The 16,968-nt window shown below is 40.2% G+C and overlaps 2 long non-coding RNA genes across 2 annotated transcripts; both read right to left on the reverse strand.

Annotated features, from left to right (window-relative positions):
• Nucleotides 1-11,006: 11,006 nt before the first annotated feature.
• LOC141752343 (uncharacterized) lies at nucleotides 11,007-12,001 on the reverse strand. Its single transcript, XR_012590212.1, has 2 exons — nucleotides 11,768-12,001; nucleotides 11,007-11,277 (listed from the first exon to the last, which is right to left on the reverse strand). It is a non-coding gene; the product is annotated as an uncharacterized LOC141752343 (long non-coding RNA).
• Nucleotides 12,002-12,153: 152 nt separating this feature from the next.
• On the reverse strand, nucleotides 12,154-13,411 carry LOC141752348 (uncharacterized). The gene is made up of 4 exons (XR_012590217.1): nucleotides 13,221-13,411; nucleotides 13,009-13,113; nucleotides 12,692-12,885; nucleotides 12,154-12,376 (listed from the first exon to the last, which is right to left on the reverse strand). It is a non-coding gene; the product is annotated as an uncharacterized LOC141752348 (long non-coding RNA).
• Between the last annotated feature and the right edge of the window lie 3,557 nt (nucleotides 13,412-16,968).

The raw sequence follows: 16,968 nt of genomic DNA on the forward strand, positions 1-16,968 counted from the left end.
AGGTTTGAAGGGTGCCTTCTCCAGACTGCATGTTTCAGCTCCTTCCACAGATGTTCAATAGGATTTAGATCCGGGCTCATAGAAGGCCACTTCAGAATAGTCCAATGTTTTGTTCTTAGCCATTCTTGGGTGTTTTTAGCTGTGTTTTGGGTCATTATCCTGTTGGAGGACCCATGACCTGCAACTGAGACCAAGCTTTCTGACACTGGGCAGCACATTTCACTCCAGAATGCCTTGATAGTCTTGAGATTTCATTGCACCCTGCACAGATTCAAGACACCCTGTGCCAGAGGCAGCAAAGCAGCCCCATAACATAACCGAGCCTCCTTCATGTTTCACATTAGGTACAGTGTTCTTTTCTTTGGATGCTTCATCTCTTCGTCTGTGAACATAGAGCTGATGTGACTTGCCAAAAAGCTCCAGTTTTGTCTCATCTGTCCAAAGGACATTCTCCCAGAAGCTTTGTGGCTTGTCAATATGCATTTTGGAAAATTCCAGTCTCGCTTTTTTATGATTTGGTGTCCTCCTCGGTCGTCTTCCATTAAGTCCACTTTGGCTCAAACAGTGACGGATGGTGCGATCTGACACTGATGTACCTTGACCTTGGAGTTCACCTCTAATCTCTTTGGAAGTTGTTCTGGGCTCTTTGGTTACCATTCGTATTATCCGTCTCTTCAATATGTCATCAATTTTCCTCTTGCGGCCACGTCCAGGGAGGTTGGCTACAGTCCCATGGACCTTAAACTTCTGAATAATATGTGCAGCTGTAGTCACAGGAACATCAAGCTGCTTGGAGATGGTCTTATAGCCTTTACCTTTAACATGAAGGTCTATAATGTTCTTTCTAATCTCCTGAGACAACTCTCTCCTTAGCTTTCTGTGGTCCATGTTCAGTGTGGTACACACCATGATGCCAAACAGCACAGTGACTGCTTTTCACCCTTTAAATAGGCAGACTGACTGATTACAAGTTTGAAGATACCTGTGATGCTATTTACAGGACACACCTTAGTTTAATATGTCCCTATGGTCACATTATTTTACATCTTTTCTAGGGGTACCATCATTTTTGTCCTGGCCAGTTTCATCAGTTTGTTTTTTAAAATGATTCTGTTGAACCACAATTCAAAAGCAACAGCTGATTTTCATTAGATAATTTTCAGTAAATTTTTATTTATTATTACTTTTGTCAGTTTCAAGTTATTTCAGTGACCATTGTGGGTTTTTCTCTCTTTAACGGAACGTTACCAACAATTTTGCCTACGTCTGTATATACATAGATACATATATGTTGAGTAGCTACAACAGAACAGACAGTATGTTACTATATGATAAATTAAAACATAATAAATGTATAGTATCAATAACACATTTAAATTGAATCCATGAATCATTTTCAATTTGTGTGTTTAACTTTTTTAAAATGTAATTTTCAGGGACGACGAGCAAATTTGCAGCTGACTCAGGAGCTGTGGCCAAGAAGCCCAAACCTGCAGCTGGTAGGTCAACACACACTGAGAATACTCTGACTGTGGTCGTGTAGAGACATTATTGAAGTTTTACCTTAAAAACATCGACAGTCTTGTTTGTTTCTTCTCTTAAAGATCAACTGAAGAGCTGCCGACCTGACGAGGTGAGAAAGAAAATGGTTAATAACGAACACTCCACCTAGCTGCTGCTGACAACAGATACATTCAAGCTCATATTTATTTTATCATATATATAAAATATGTGTTATTTTTATACTATTTTGTCCTACTCGTCCTGTCATCATGGCCTATGTGCTGTTGCCGATACTTTGCAGATTTGGATTAATAATATAAAACATAATCAATGAATCATGAGCTAATACTTTTGTACTTTTACTTTTGAATGCACATTTACTTGTAACATTGTTAAAAAGATTTCAGTATTTCTTCCACCACTCAAGCCTCAAAATATTGATGTAAGAGTCTTTATCTGCATGTGCGTATATCTGTATATAAATACGTAAATAGTTCAAAATATGTACTCTGTAAGTGTCTTTAAAACATTACCTCTCAATAAAGTTACTTGGAGGAATTCTTCTAAAAGTGTTTTTATCTTGTGGTTTGTTCAGATGCTTCCTTTCGGAGCTGTGAAGCCTCAACAGACAGTGAAGCAGGAATCATCCATGCAAACAACTGGATCCATGGAAACCAAGGTAGCTGCAGTGACATCTCTGTGTTTGTTTATTTATCATCTAGTCATAACTGAGAATAGTAAAGGACTCATCAGACTCCCCTGAGGTGTCCCGTTTTCCACAGCAGGATTTCTGTTAATCCTTTCAAAGTAAAAACCCTCTGTTGACGAACTGTGTTGTCAAGGTCATCATCAATTAATGTTAAAGAAATTAATAATTCAATAAAAACTAAAAAATGATGTTGACATCTCAATTAGAATAAAATAATCTTAATTGTTAAAAGATATAACAAAAACAGTCAAATATTAAAGAATATTTTACCTCACTTAACGTCTTTCTTAGGAGTTTTCAATAATATCTCATGGTCTCCACGTGTTTTTCCATCAGATTCATCAGGAGAATCCTGTTTGAAAATTCCTTTCACTCAATTTAGATCAGTTTATTGAGTACACCTTGTTAAAACCAACGCAGTCTAAGACGGGCCGTTTCACACCCGGAAGTCTGAACAGAAGCTCACGTTTTTGTCAACCTGTAAACATTTGATCCCGTTAGTTTGGTTTCACATTGCAATGATGCTAGCACAAAGAACTCGTCATGACATACCTACACTGTTAAGAATTTCCCAGTAAAATAACAGTAAAGAGCTGGAAGCAGGGTTGCCATTATTCTACTGTAAAATTAACATTATTATACTGTAGCTGAAATTTACAGCTTTGTACTGTTAATGAATATATACTGTTTTTTTGATTAATTTCACAGTATTTTACAGTTAATTTACTGTTTAAGGATACATTATATAGCTGTTTTTATCCCTTTCTTTTACATTATCTTACTGATTTGTTTTAATGCACTATTTAGGTTGTATTTTTACATACATTTTAATAAACATTATTTTTTGCCTATATGAATAGACTTAGCAGGTTACAGACAAAGGAATATTCACACTAAATACAATTAAAGGCACTTGTTAAGAAAAAGGCTATAATTAAGGCTATAAGGCCCAAAATGTCTGTCTATAGCTGGCTACAAGCACAGAATGCAAACCATAACAACATGTGAGTGAAGAACAGAGCTAATTCACTGCTTTTACAATCATGTACAATGTGTGAGAAAAGAAAATCTACAGCTTATCTTATTGCACTTTACTTTTTATTTTCATATGAAGTTCAACACAGCGCCAACAAAAAAACCTGACACAGATAACAAACCAAATTTCAGAAGAAATAGCATTTCTGAAGACATCTGACAATCTTACTAACCTTACTTTGTGGAACAGTTACAGACAGTTGAGCTATATCATAGAGTTAAAAAAAAACTCATGTAACATGTGAATATACTGAATATATTGCTGAGCCTTAAGGCATATCAGTGGTACAAATAAAAAAAAAAATTAACATTAAATAAAAAATTATTTGTCTATATACTAATGAGCACCAACACCACCAGACATGTGACATCATGTCCAAGTATGAATATTCAGTCTCTAACAAGGCACATGGATAAGTGTGGAAGTCCAAGTATTGGGCGATAATGGGGGAGTGAGTTAGTGAATGACTTATGGCCCACTCAAAGACACCAGTTCTCTCAATCCAGCCTTGGTAGCCTGCTGACTGTGTGAGAGAGAGATATATGATTTCCAACATAACTTTCATTGTAACTTCTCACATACAAAATCAGCGTGTGTACCCCTCATTTCCTCTTATCATGTATGTAATGTAAACACCATTTTAAATGAAGTCCCACTCAAGTCCATGAGTCCCATCAGCAGAGTGGATACATGTGGATATACGGTTGTAGTCTTGTCTTGTAGTTCGTGAATTTGCCAGTTTTCTTTGAGAAGACTTTGCCCTGTCCATCCTTGGTGCCTCTCTCAGGGTTTATTCCTACGGTGCACCTGACAAATGATAGTGTTTCTTCAGGTACTGTGTAAAAATCAAGTTGTGGGAATCACTTAGATTAATGCCACAATAAAAATACAGGTTTTACTGAAAGTATCTAACCTTGAGATTAACTTGAGCGTGCAGGTGTAGAAGGTGGAAAATAATGCAGCAAGCCCCATCGAGAAGGTGGGCTGGATCCCTTCATATATGAAGTGGCCCTCAAGGCTGACCATCCAGCGCCAATAGCTTCCTGCTGTTTCACCTGAAACTTAGAAAGAATTTTCCTCAGTCAACTTCATGGATTTTTAGTCAATGTTTGAAATGAATTGTGTTGAGTGGTGTGCATTACTGGTTGAGAAACAGTTTTTTGATCAATTATGAATATTCTGACCATCTGATCTATAGAACATGTGGTTTTCAGATATCATTCAAAAACACTAGTTAGCTAGTAAATAAACTTGCCTTCAATTTTGTATCTGCTCTGCTGAATTACCACCCAATAACCAACATGCACTGAAGTCTTAATGTTACTTTAAATGTTGAAGGGACTTCCATAGACTGTAAAATGTATACACCGTCGTTATGCATGAATTCACTGGCAAAATACATGTGTCAGCACATTAACTTAGATATTAACTTGAATACATAGAAATTAAAATGAGCTCCTTGTGTTGTCCGATTAATATGCAATCATCTGTGAAATTCTAGCTAGCTGTTGAATCCCTCTATCATGACATGCACATATTCTGTAATGCAAACTAACTGGAAACATCACTGATAAACTTTGCACAGATTTATTAATTAAATAAAATTACTACTCACCAAATAATCAGTAAGATGGGGATGGATGAATAAAAGAACGGATCCAGCCTCACATGTGCAGATCAGGTGAAATTGCTCTTCCCAGAATTAAAAAAATACTGCATGAAACTGTTATTCATGATACTTTAGACTGTTGATCAGCAGTAAAGTGCTGTTTTTTAAGAATACATTATAGTTCAGTTAAAAAACGGCCTATGAGCGTAATTTAACAGATTTTCTTTTGTATTAACAGTAAAGCACTGTTTTTAGCAATAACAGGTTAATACTGTTGAAATTCTGCTGTAAATTAACAGCAATTGTTTACAGTGTACGTCCTGTCATCAACGCCTATACGTCCTGTTGTCAATGTTAATACATCCTGTCGACAACGCCCACGTACCCCCATCAACACCTATACGTCCTGTCGCCAACGCCTACATCCTGTCATCATCACCTATACGTCCTGTTGTCAATGTTGATTCATCCTGTCGACAACGCCCACGTCCCCCCATCAACACCTATACGTCCTGTAATAGTCGCCTACGTCATGTAGTCATCGCCTACGTCCTGTTGTCGTCGCCTACGTCCTGTCGGACGTAAATAGATCAAAATATGTACTCTGTAAGTGTCTTTAAAACTTTACCTCTCAATAAAATTACTTGGAGGAATTCTTCTAATAGTGTTTTTTTCTTGTGGTTTGTTCAGATGGTTCTTGTCGGAGCTGTGAAAGCTCAACAGACAGTGACGCAGGAATCATCCATGCAACCAACTGGATCCATGGAAACCAAGGTAGCTGCAGTGACATCTCTGTGTTTGTTTATTTATCATCTAGTCATAACTGAGAATAGTAAAGGACTCATCACACTCCCCTGATGTGTCCCGTTTTCCACAGCAGGATTTCTGTTAATCCTTTCAAAGTAAAAACCCTCTGTTGACGAACTGTGTTGTCAAGGTCATCATCAATTAATGTTAAAGAAATTAATAATTCAATAAAAACTAAAAAATGATCTCAATTAGAATAAAATAATTGTAATTGTTAAAAGATATAACAAAAACAGTCAAATATTAAAGAATATTTTACTTCATTTACCATGTTTTTCAGGAGTTTTCAATAATATCTCATGTTCTCCACGTGTTTTTCCATCAGATTCATCAGGAGAATCCTGTTTGAAAATTCCTTTCACTCCGTTTAGATCAGTTTATTGAGTAAACCTCGCTAAAACCAACGCAGTGTAAGAGGGGCCGTTTCACACCCGGAAGTCTGAACCGAAGCTCGCATTTTGTCAACTTGTAAACATTTGATCCGGTTAGTTTTGGTTTCACATTGCAATGATGCTAGCGCAAAGAAATCGTCATGACGTACCTACGTCCTGTTGTCAACGTTGATACAAACCATAAAACAAAGTATAAACTAAGCAAACCATTAAGCAAACTATAAACTAAGCAAACCACAAAACAAAACTAAGCAAACCACAAAACAAACTATAAACTAAGCAAACCATAAAACAAAACTAAGCAAACCACAAAACAAACTATAAACTAAGCAAACCATAAAACAAAACTAAGCAAACCACAAAACAAACTATAAACTAAGCAAACCATAAAACAAAACTAAACAAACCATAAAACAAACTGTAATAGAAACAGAGAGAGGGATGGTGGAAATGAAGTGCCGCAGAGCAAAGACGAGAGCAAAGAATGGCCTCCAGAAAATGTTTAAACAATTATATTATAATTATAATAAGAATTTCTTTCTAAACACAAATGTGGTGTTTTAAACAGGGAAACTGTGATTCCTAATCAACAGACTGTTCATGAAAAGACAAAAGTTAAATTAAATATGTTTTATCTGATATCTGAATATCTTGCAAACCTACTCAAAATTCAACCTGTGCTCTATTACTGCCATCTAGTGGGCACTTTGGCGAACACAACACATTAAATGAAGAGCCTGTCAATAATATTGGAGAATTGTTTTCTATACTTATATTAGATATATTATATTAGATATGGTGTATTGAGAAAATGAAATCAGTAATGATGTTGAGTGGTTATCAGAACTATATTTATATCCACAGAAGTTCTTTTTGAGGCGTAAATATTAATAAATGATATATTTTACCTGGTCAGTGTGATGTTTGAGTGTTTCCTCTGTTTCTGCTTTTAATTTGCAAACGTTTTTTGTTCGTCCTCTCGTCTCTCGGTGTGTAACAGATGACGTTGATGATGTTAGAGATAAAGTGGAAAGCAGCCTTGGTCTCCATCCTGGAGGAGCTCACCGAGCAACAATTCAGTAAGTTGCTGTTCAAACTGGACACAATCCCTCAAGGTGTGAAGTCTGGCAAGCCCAGAGAAGATATCCCTCATATAATCGTCCAGTACTATGGGACAGAGGAGTCCATCTCTGTCATAGATAAAGAAATGAAGCTGCTACCGAGGAACGACGCTGCAGTCCAGCAGCTGCTGCAAACCTTTGTGGAGAAACTGAAGGCACAGCAGAAAATCAAAGGTGAGTTCATACGATTAAAGCTGTGAATGGATTTAGTTTATTTCCCCCCGTTGTTTGATTCTTTAACATGAAATCACAGTGAATGTAACTGGGATGTTTGACACTTTATGTCAAAGTAAAAACTTTTACAAAATGATCAAAACAAATCTGAAACACACAAATACATAACTGATAGTCGGCCACACAGAAGCCAACTCCGTGGTTTTCTTTCACTTTTTAAAATGTGTTTTTCAGAAAAAAAGAGCAAAGTTACAACTGAGTCAGGCCCAGTGGCCAAGAAGCCCAAACCTGCAGCTGGTAGGTCAACACACACTGAGAATACTCTGACTGTGGTCGTGTAGAGACATTATTGAAGTTTTACCTTAAAAACATCGACAGTGTTGTTTGTTTCTTCTCTTAAAGATCAACTGAAGAGCTGCCGACCTGACGAGGTGAGAAAGAAAATGGTTAATAACGAACACTCCACCTAGCTGCTGCTGACAACAGATACATTCAAGCTCATATTTATTTTATCAATTATATAAAATATGTATTATTTTTCATACTGTTTCATCCTATACGTCCTGTCGTCATGGCCTACGTAACGTTGCCGTTACTTTGCAGATTTGGATTAATAAAACAAAACATAATCAATGAATCATGAGTTTACATCAACGTTATTTCACAACAATGACCGCTTGCTGTACATTATCCATTACTTATGGGCCATTTTGCATAATGAATACTTTTATCTTTGGTACTTTGAGTATATTTTGATGCGAATACTTTTGTACTTTTACTTTTGAATGTATATTTACTTGTAACATTGTTAAAAAGATTTTAGTATTTCTCCCACCACTCACACCTCAAAATGTTCATGTTAGAGTTTTTATCTGCATGTGCGTATATCTGTATATAAATACGTAAATAGATCAAAATATGTACTCTGTAAGTGTCTTTAAAACATTACCTCTCAATAAAATTACTTGGAGGAATTCTTCTAATAGTGTTTTTATCTTGTGGTTTGTTCAGATGGTTCTTGTCGGAGCTGTGAAACCTCAACAGACAGTGACACAGGAATCATCCATGCAACCAACTGGATCCATGGAAACTAAGGTAGCTGCAGTGAAGTCTCTGTGTTTGTTTATTTATCATCTAGTCATAACTGAGAATAGTAAAGGACTCATCACACTCCCATCTCGCTAAAACCAACTTAGTCTAAGAGGGGCCGCTTTACACCCGGAAGTCTGAACCGAAGCTTGCATTTTTGTCAACTTGTAAACATTTGATCCGGTTAGTTTTGGTTTCATATTGCAATGATGCTAGCGCAAAGAACTCGTCATGACATACATATGTTCTGTCGTCAACACCTATACGTCCTAATGTCAATGTTGATACATCCTGTCGACAACGCCCACATCCCCCCATCAACACCTATACGTCCTGTCGTAGTCGCCTATACGTCCTGTCGTAGTCGCCTATACGTCCTGTCGTAGTCGCCTATACATCCTGTCGTAGTCGCCTATACGTCCTGTCGTAGTCGCCTATACGTCCTGTCGTAGTCGCCTATACGTCCTGTCGTAGTCGCCTATACGTCCTGTCGTAGTCGCCTATACGTCCTGTGGTAGTCGCCTACGTCCTGTAGTCGTTACCTACGTCCTATTGTAGTCGCCCACGTCCTGTCGTCAATGCCTTCATCACAGATCTTGTAACATTGTTAAAAAGATATTTCAGTATTTCTTCCACCACTCACACCTCAAAATATTAAAGCTGCAGTGCGTAGAAATCCGGAAAACGCAAAATCCTGCATCCCCTCGAGCTGCTCTCTCCTCTCTCTCCTCTCTCCGCTCTCCCCTCTCTGTCCGAAGCCCCTCCCCCCACACGAGAACGGGCATATGCACGCGCTTCATACGTGCTCGCTACATCTGAGGAGGCTACCGCAGCGAGCTACACATTACCTTCTAACGACATCAAGTTACCATGGTAACATTACCTTCTAACGACATCAACAGTTACCATGGTAACATCACCTTCTAACGACATCAACAGTTACCATGGTAACATCATCTTCTAACGACATCAACAGTTACCATGGTAACATCACCTTCTAACGACATCAACAGTTACCATGGTAACATCACCTTCTAACGACATCAACAGTTACCATGGTAACATCATCTTCTAACGACATCAACAGTTACCATGGCTGAGTCACAGGTGAGAAAAATACTTTGTCACAGACCACATTTAGCTACCACGGACAACTTTGAACATATGACAACAGACAGTATTTATGCTTTGTGTAAAATAACGCTGGAGACCGACGTCAACAAAAGCTAAAGTATTGTAAGACTTTGCTGCATTTGAAGTGTTTCGTTTATAGACCGAATAAAAGCAATTGTTTATTTTCTAGACGAAATGACGAGCTAAACTTTAGAAACAACGGAGCCCAATGTTTTATTCAGTCTATATCATAGCTAGCTGGCTAACGTTAGCCAACGGCCAGTTGCTTCTTCAAGTTTCAGTAATGCTATCTTTCTAACTTTAGTGTTTTTAGTCTGTATAGATAACTTTACACATCTGGAAATAAATAAAACCATGACCATGTTATTCATAATGGAAATGGTAATTTTACATCTGTTACATATCTATTACTAACAGAGCACCGTCGAGTCAGATCCTGACTATGTCCTGGAGCAGTCGGCTACGAATGGACGAGGAAGAGGGAGAGGGCGAGGAAGAGGGCGAGGAAGAGGGCGAGCTAGTGGACGTGGACGTGGACGTGGCAGAGGGTCTGGCCGGGGGAGAGGACAGAGTCAGCTTGAAGACCCTCTGGCTGAAGATGACTTCAGCAGAGTACAACTACTACAAGCTCGACAGATATCAGATGAACAGGTATCTCAAAATATAACATGTCCATACTTTATGTCCACATTATGATCATTATTATTTATTCATAAATAAAGTAATACTTTTTCCCTGATCTACTGTCTTTCTAGGCCAGAATTCAGTGTTTGAGCCTGCAGCAGTGTCGGGAGCTTCTGGGGAGATTTCTGTTCAGGGATCCCAGCCTCATATTTGATCTAATGGTCAGCGCTCCTCCACCAGGTCCTCCTGGCCAGGACCCCAATCAACCTGAGGTGTGTCTGCATGAGGTGCAGGGAAATGCCCACTGACGTGGAAAGGAAGTGCTGTGGCCAGCCACCACAGAACTGCATTTCCCTGCTACCTCATGTGGACCTCTACATCCTCCATGAGGGTGTCCTTCGCCTGACCAGGAGGATCTGGAACGACATTAGGGCTCAGCAGGACGTACCCAATCCCGGAGAGGACAACAGACAGTTCCGGTATGCTGCTTACCGGCAGTTTGTTGTGTGGCAGTATGGAGCCTTGGGGCGGGGTAACAGAACTGTAATTCCAAACTGTTGTGTGTGGAGGATTAGGGACTGATATCCTGACCCCCACCACCAATATGTGGGCTTTATCCCACACAGGCTCTGAAACAACCCCCCCTCCCACTCCTCCTGTGTGATGTGATATTTTTGTAGAGTATTTACATTTTACTTATTGTTATTCTTGCCATTGTTTTTGTAAAAATAAATCCATTGAAGGATGACCACCTGCTTTTTTTGTTCACGACTGCCAGTGTCAATACCATTCAGTAAAGAAATTCAGCTCACTTGGGTAACACTTTTATTACATTCAAAAATATAGATGACAATCCCAAACATTCATAACACACCACAAAAAAAGTTTAAAAAAAGGTAAATTAAAAAATAAGTACACCATCTTTCAGTGGGGCTAGGCCTATAGAACATGTCTGACCCCTGGTCAGTATTTTTGAGTGGTGGCCATAGTAGGGGTGTAGGTGGGGTCGACTCAGGTGAGGTGTCGCAGGGGTCACGTCTTCTCCTATGGTCGGCTGCTCACTTAGGTAGTCCTTGGCCCTGCGAATGAACAAAGAATAGCATGTTAGAATTTTGAAATCAGTTGTTTAGTTTTGACTATAACGTCACACATATAGGCCATATATATAGGCTATAATATTTTTTAAAAGGCTGCTGTAATGCATATATAATAACTTATTTAGCATGCAACTCTATGCTGGTCTTTTGTTGGTTGAGAAGTTTCTTACTCTGCCTCTCATGCTATAGTACCATATTATTTCAATGACAATATGTCAATGCGTCTCTTTTTGTGTGTCAATGCGTGATGTCTTTACATTATCATAAATGATACCTTTCATATAACATCTCTGTAGTCGTCAAAAAGCTGCTTGTAATTAACAAAATCTATATGCAACCTTTATCAACTAAAATCAGAATCAGTGTAATGAGAAACTATTTTGTGAAGGCTGCAAGGGTTAGTGTGAAAACATGCAATTTGGGTTTCTGAAGAAGGGATGTTGAATGAGGCCCACTGAAAGAACTTCTATACCTTGTCGTCGACTGACTTGTGTGTGCAGTAGCTCCTCTGTGGTTGGAGGTGGAATACCACATAGCACACCATACTGCCGCGGGTCATCAGGCCTCTGGCGTCTCACACGCGGCATGCCTCTGTCTGCTGTGGTGCGGCTACGGAGGATGGCCCTCTGGAGGTCAGGAATGTAGCCATAGTCCTTGTCGACCTTCATTGTGTACAGGCTCCACTTCCGCGACTTCTTGTTGTACAGCTTCCAGTATCTGACATAATGAAATTAGCATATGACCGAAACAGGAAAAGATGGTTATTGAAAAATGAATTTGTGATAAATTTGCAAAACTGCTGCCTGTGCAAGGGCAACATTCATTATAATTATTCATGTATAAATTTGACCTTATATTATAAAACTAATATACTTCCGTTTTAGTGGGTATACTGTTGTCAATTTTAAGAACTTACTCAATGGAGCCATCAGCTTTTCTCTGCACTGGTCGGTGGACATGATGATTATAATCCAAACCAGCAAGTAGGGTGCGAGCTGAATAGACGGGCGGGGTGAAACTGAATCTCTTGCTGGCATACATCAGTATGTGGTTGTGAAAGGACTCAAGTTCTGCTGTAGACCTAAACAGTAAAAAACAAGTGTTAGATCTTTTATGTTGTCATTAGTCATTAGTTGATACATATAGTCACAATCAGTGGTGGACAGTAAAAAAATAAAAAGGACTTTGATCAAGTCACTGCATGATTTACAATCATCTGTATTTTAGAGATTTTTCAAAAAGGGAAAATGTTGGTGCAGCTGCATGATCTTTTACCAAGATTTACTCACTTTTTTCTTCCCTATGTGGGTTTATAGGGAGTAAGCCAGGAGCTTCCTTTGTTTGAGTTAAATACTTGTGAACATAAACATTACATGTAAAACCCATGCCCACATACCTAAATCCCAGGTACTTCACTACTTCACCCAGCCAGCGTGCATTTAGCACTATCTCAATGAGTGCTCTGTGTGCCACAGATCCCTTCTCTATCCATTCCTTGTCCCTGTTGTCCGACAAGGGTCCATGGTGACAGGCGCCAAGAGCCCACTCGTGTTCTCCTGTGACGTGATGGAGTAGGCCAGCCCACATGTCCTAAGAGAACAATAACGCATCAGCAATGATCCGACACATTACGCTGAAATGATGTCTGCAGCTGTGAAATATTTCTGGCTCCACAAGTGTAGCAATATAAATAACAGTTCATATAGTACTTACAAAGAAGTCGTCATAGGTTGCCGACATTTTGGCACAAAACCAAAAGTGGTTGCACACATCCTTGCTCCAAATGAGTAAAATGGAGCACCCCTTCTGCTGGCTCGCCTGACCACAGAATGAAATGCAAAAACAATCAAAGAAAATTATTGGTGTAAGCAAGTTTTGTGACGAAGTGACAATGAGTTCAAATGAAATACATTCCATAATATTACCTGGTGGATCTTCTTTCCAAGGTTTTTCGATCCGTGCCACATGTCAAGGGTATGGCGAACTCCCCATGACTTATATATGCCCTTGGCTGTATGAACAGTGAACAAAAGACATTTGTAAGTACAGACATCTGCACGACTCCTGCACAAGTCAACACACATATTAAAAATGAATAACAAACTAAAAACCTATATACGTACTAAAGAGTGCAGCTATTGTTCAGATGCTTCCTTTCGGAGCTTTGAAGCCTCAACAGACAGTGAAGCAGGAATCATCCATGCAACCAACTGGATCCATGGAAACTAAGGTAGCTGCAGTGACGTCTCTATGTTTGTTTATTTATCATCTAGTCATAGCTGAGAATAGTAAAGGGACCTATCAGACTCCCCTGAGGTGTCCCGTTTTCCACAACAGGATTTCTGTTAATCCTTTCAAAGTAAAAACCCTCTGTTGACATATTTTGTTGTCAAGGTCATCATCAATTAATGTTAACGAAATTAACAATTCAATAAAAACTAAAAAATGATCTCAATTAGAATTAAATAATTTTAATTGTTAAAAGATATAACAAAAACAGTCAAATATTAAAGAATATTTTACTTCACTTACCATCTTTTTCAGGAGTTTTCAATAATATCTCCTGGTCTCCACGTGTTTTTCCATCAGATTCATCAGGAGAATCCTGTTTGAAAATTCCTTTCACTCTGTTCAGATCAGTTTATTGAGTACACCTTGTTAAAACCTTGATAGTCGAACCTCAGATCGAAGAGGAACAATGCGGATTCCGTCCTGGCCGTGGAACAACGGACCAGCTCTTCACTCTCGCAAGGATCCTGGAGGGGGCCTGGGAGTATGCCCATCCAGTCTACATGTGTTTTGTGGACTTGGAGAAGGCATATGACCGGGTCCCCCGGGAGATACTGTGGGGGGTGCTGCGGGAGTATGGGGTGAGGGGGGCACTTCTCAGGGCCATCCAATCCCTGTACGCCCAAAGCGAGAGCTGTGTTCGGATCCTCGGCAGTAAGTCGGACTCGTTTCCGGTGGGGGTTGGCCTCCGCCAGGGCTGCGCTCTGTCACCAATCCTGTTCGTGATATTCATGGACAGGATATCGAGGCGTAGTCGGGTGGAGGAGGGTTTGCAGATCGGTGTGCTGAGGATCTCATCGCTGCTTTTTGCAGATGATGTGGTCCTGTTGGCATCATCGGTCTGCGACCTCCAGCACTCACTGGATCGGTTCGCAGCCGAGTGTGACGCAGTCGGGATGAGAATCAGCACCTCTAAATCTGAGGCCATGGTTCTCAGCAGGAAACCGATGGATTGCCTACTCCGGGTAGGGAATGAGTCCTTACCCCAAGTGAAGGAGTTTAAGTATCTCGGGGTCTTGTTCGCGAGTGAGGGGACGATGGAACGTGAGATTGGTCGGAGAATCGGAGCAGCAGGGGCGGTATTGCATTCGCTTTACCGCACCGTTGTGACGAAAAGAGAGCTGAGCTGGAAGGCAAAGCTCTCGATCTACCGGTCAATCTTCGTTCCTACTCTCACCTATGGTCATGAGGGTTGGGTCATGACCGAAAGAACGAGGTCGCGGGTGCAAGCGGCCGAAATGGGTTTCCTCAGGAGGGTGGCTGGCGTCTCCCTTAGAGATAGGGTAAGAAGCTCAGTCATCCGTGAGGGACTCGGAGTAGAGTCCTTGCTCCTTTGCGTCGAAAGGAGCCAGTTGAGGTGGTTCGGGCATCTAGCACGGATGCCTCCTGGGCGCCTCCCTTGGGAGGTGTTCCAGGCACGACCAGCTGGGAGGAGACCACGGGGAAGACCCAGGACTAGGTGGAGAGATTATATCTCTACTCTAGCCTGGGAACGCCTCGGGATCCCCCAGTCAGAGCTGGTTAATGTGGCCCGGGAAAGGGAAGTTTGGGGTCCCCTGCTGGAGCTGTTGCCCCCGCGACCCGATCCCGGATAAGCGGTTGAAGATGGATGGATGGACCTTGTTAAAACCAATGCAGTCTAAGACGGACCGTTTCACACCCGGAAGTCTGAACCGAAGCTTGTGTTTTTTACAACCTGTAAACATTTGATCCGGTTAGTGTTGGTTTCACATTGCAATGATGCTAGCGCAAAGAACTCGTCATGACATACCTACGTCCTGTCGTCAACGCCTATACGTCCTATTGTCAATGTCGTTACATCCTATCGACAACGCCCACGTCCTGTCGTCAACTCATACGTCCTGTCATCATATAAAACCGTGGCTATAAACAAACATAATAAAACTGTTAGACACTGTCTCGTCTCTGCTCAGTTTATAAGCTGTTGAATATTGTGTGGTTTGTAAACAGAAATAAATCTTCCTTTAAAGCAGACACTCAACTATTTGACTACTTTATCAGAGTGATAATTGTACTGAACCTTTCTTCTTGTCCCAAACCTTCATTATGAATGTGGATCTGTGTTTATCCAGGTTCAGAGTGCTGCTGTCCAGACTGGGAGGATTACATTAATCAGGATCAAAAGCACCAATAAGACCTACACTCACCTGGTGGTAAAGTTCAACAACCAGCTGCAGACTGTTTTTGTAACAACTCGACATCTGGCAAACGCATTTGGCTATGTAGCGAATGATGATTTTATGGAGAGATTCTCTTATGAAATACCGCTCACAGCAGAAGCAAAAGTACAAGGAAATAAAATTATGGAGATCAAAAAACAATAAAAATGTTCTACAGATATTTGTAGATCAGGGTGATGTTGGTTTGTGTTTTCTTTGTCAGGTGGGATACTCCCAGTGCTCCACCAGTGGGTGGTTCACTTCCCAATATGGTACGACAGTCTGTCCTCTCCTTTTTCAACTTGTTCTTAATAAAAGAGCCACTTGTGGCAGTCAACCCACTCCGACTGTTGAGGCCTTTTTGATCGAAGCTTGTGCTTCAACTGAGTTGGTAATTACAGGAGAGTTGCAGATATATTTCCAGCAAGCTGTCCAGTTCAGTTTGTTACACATTAGAACGTTACTTTTGTGTTTCCATTAGCAAAAGTTGAGGGTGGTACCGATCGAACCGCTCCATTCTTGGTCCTGCCTCGGTAGAGGTTCCAAGCGGGCAGAAGGTGTAGTTAAAACACTTCAGAGGTATGATCACATTATCCCGTTGGAGGTGTAACAGGTGGTGTTTTTAATACAATCGCTCTAGGAGAGGGGATTAGCGGGCCGTTACCATGGAAAACGACGGTTCCGGTTCAGTGACACGACGGAAGTTGCGCCCATAATTCACGCAAAGCATCATGGGGGCTACAGATAAGATGGATATGGACCTCTGATGCACTCGTCTACAAGAAATTAAAAGTGTGCATCAACCTTTACAGTCAGTATTTTGTAGCTAGAAAAATAAATCCTGAGATCCAAAAATACCATGAAAAAACTGTTTGTTGCTAATACTTCTGTGAACGTACAAATGCCTCAAAATTGCAAACTTGAATAAATGTAAATAAATAATAAATGTACTTTGTTTCTTTCCACCACTGATAAAGACCACAGACTACTACGGACTCTTAAACACATTAGAAAAGATGATTAAAGCTCCAGACAGTGGTGAAATTAACTTCATAGTGCAGTTCAGTACAGTAAAATAATCTAAAATTAACTTCTAAAATTCTAAATGCAGGACTTTTACTTGTAACTGAGTATTTTTATGGTATTGCTGCATTTACTCAAGTAAAATATCTGAATACTTCCTCCACCTCTAAACTACTGACTG

Source organism: Sebastes fasciatus, chromosome 16 (genome assembly GCF_043250625.1).
Source record: "Sebastes fasciatus isolate fSebFas1 chromosome 16, fSebFas1.pri, whole genome shotgun sequence".
NCBI lineage: Eukaryota > Metazoa > Chordata > Actinopteri > Perciformes > Sebastidae > Sebastes > Sebastes fasciatus.